At 45.2% G+C, this 2,486-nt stretch overlaps 1 long non-coding RNA gene across 1 annotated transcript; it reads left to right on the top strand.

The window, feature by feature from the left end:
* The first annotated feature begins 402 nt into the window (after positions 1-402).
* On the top strand, positions 403-1,733 carry LOC106725921. Its single transcript, XR_001361930.1, has 3 exons — positions 403-413; positions 817-819; positions 1,317-1,733. It is a non-coding gene; the product is annotated as an uncharacterized LOC106725921 (long non-coding RNA).
* Positions 1,734-2,486: the final 753 nt, after the last annotated feature.

Genomic DNA, 2,486 nt, shown 5'->3' with positions numbered 1-2,486 from the left:
TTACAGTTTTGATATTTATTTTATATATTTAAATGCCATTTAACAAAGAAAAATCAATTTAAAAAAATGAGTTCGCGTGTCACCTCTGACACGCTTGTCATAGGTTCGCCATCACTGGATTATTCTTTCCCAGCCACACTTAATATTGGGTTGGAGGAACGGACTGCCCTAGAGCTGGTTTCCTGTTCATCTTTCCCCACTCTGATCCCCAGTTTCCACAAAAACAACTTTCCCCTGCAGTCTCTGTGAGAGTTTTTAATTGGAAGATCCTATGTGGACTTAGCAAGCAAAAGCAAGGAGTTAAAAAGGAAAAAAAAAAAAGGCAAAGGAAGTGCGCAGACTCATGTCTTTTTTCCCTGGAACTGCGCAGCTGGTATAGAAATTCAGGCTGCCTTTCTTGGCCCAGCCAAGATGTGGGCTAATATCTAGAGTCCCATTTTTCCAGCAGCCCTGTGGACCCCCTTCCACATTTGAGGGCTACACTGACCCCAACAACTGTGGATTTTGTGGGGGGCACAGTCTTCCCCTGACACTAGTCCCTGCTGCGTGGGTTTCTCCCTCCAGCCAGGATCCTAGATCTCACCTTCCTCTATGCAATCTCTGACCTTTCCTTCCAGGGATTGCCTCACCAGCCACGTTTAATTCGCCAATTCTAGGTGGGTGTTGTTCGATTCAGCTGTTCCTTCTATCTGCTCTATGAGATGGCGCAGGGCTAGTGTGCATATTCCGCACCACTTTGTCTCCCCCTGGACAGACTTTTTAGGTGCCCGCGGTCCGGAAGGCTGGAGTCCTGGCGTTTGTGGGTTCACCGCTGAGGCAGTTGGTCCCTGGGCATTGTGGTTGTAGGGTCACGGGAGGTATCCAAGGTCTCCCCAGTTGAAGATAAGGCTGGGCTTCTGATCACAGCCCGTCTCCCCTTCAAGATGGTGCAGTCTCTGCGGCAAAGCTGGCTGCTCTGGGAGATATTTCAGCAGCAGTATAGGCTGCCCGGCCAGGGAAGCCTGGTCCACCAGTCCCGAGTAGATAGGCCTGAGTTGGTGATTGGAATTAATTACACTATTAGTATAAGAAGGGAACAAATGAGGAGAGTAAAATCAGAATTAAAAGAAGAAGAAATAAAAAACTAACAATCAAACAAACACCAAAAGAAGACAGAATGAAAGAAAAAGGGAAAAAAAAGAGGAAAAAAAATAATTGGATAGTGAAGAAAGAAAAGAAAAAAGTGTGCATGGACTTGGAGCAGGGGAGAGGAAATTAGATATATGAGTAAGAACAATTTTTTAACAGGGAGTAAAAAGAAAGGATAGAAAAACTAGTTTCCCCGTCTGAAGTCCCTCCACTCGTCTTAGAAAACATTGGAAGTCCAACGATCTTGATACTGTCTCCATCCATGAACATGTGATTGGAGTAGAGCCCCTCATCCAGGTTAACATGGTATTTGTCTGGGTATAAGAGCCTGTAAGGTAAATACTGATTCTGTGTGATGCCGCCTGCAAACCACCATGGCCGGGCACACGGAGCCCAGCACCCGAGTTGCTGAGCCTTCATTCCAAGCTCAAACTTTTCAGTTACCAAGTACATAAACTAAGGGGGACATTTGCAAATGACATCTCACATGATACAATTCTGGCTTTATCATTTTATATTCACTGGGTCATCTCAAGCTCCCATGTACATTGTGTGGGGTGGGGGAGGCTGGGCCATGGTCAACCATGGACTTTTCAAGTTACAAACCAGTAATGGTCCCATCTGACACCACACAGTTATTGACGATTCCCTAGGCTAGTGATGGCGAACCTTTTGAGCTCGGCATGTCAGCATTTTGAAAAACCCTAACTTAACTCTGGTGCCGTGTCACATATAGAAATTTTTTGATATTTGCAACCATAGTAAAACAAAGACTTACAGTTTTGATATTTATTTTATATATTTAAATGCCATTTAACAAAGAAAAATCAATTTAAAAAAATGAGTTCGCGTGTCACCTCTGACACGCTTGTCATAGGTTCGCCATCACTGGATTATTCTTTCCCAGCCACACTTAATATTGGGTTGGAGGAACGGACTGCCCTAGAGCTGGTTTCCTGTTCATCTTTCCCCACTCTGATCCCCAGTTTCCACAAAAACAACTTTCCCCTGCAGTCTCTGTGAGAGTTTTTAATTGGAAGATCCTATGTGGACTTAGCAAGCAAAAGCAAGGAGTTAAAAAGGAAAAAAAAAAAAGGCAAAGGAAGTGCGCAGACTCATGTCTTTTTTCCCTGGAACTGCGCAGCTGGTATAGAAATTCAGGCTGCCTTTCTTGGCCCAGCCAAGATGTGGGCTAATATCTAGAGTCCCATTTTTCCAGCAGCCCTGTGGACCCCCTTCCACATTTGAGGGCTACACTGACCCCAACAACTGTGGATTTTGTGGGGGGCACAGTCTTCCCCTGACACTAGTCCCTGCTGCGTGGGTTTCTCCCTCCAGCCAGGATCCTAGATCTCACC

This window comes from Myotis brandtii, unplaced genomic scaffold (genome assembly GCF_000412655.1).
Source record: "Myotis brandtii unplaced genomic scaffold, ASM41265v1 scaffold198, whole genome shotgun sequence".
Taxonomy (NCBI): Eukaryota; Metazoa; Chordata; class Mammalia; order Chiroptera; family Vespertilionidae; genus Myotis; species Myotis brandtii.
The sequence above is the reverse complement of the archived record's forward strand: the minus strand, read 5'-3'. Positions and strand labels throughout refer to the sequence as shown.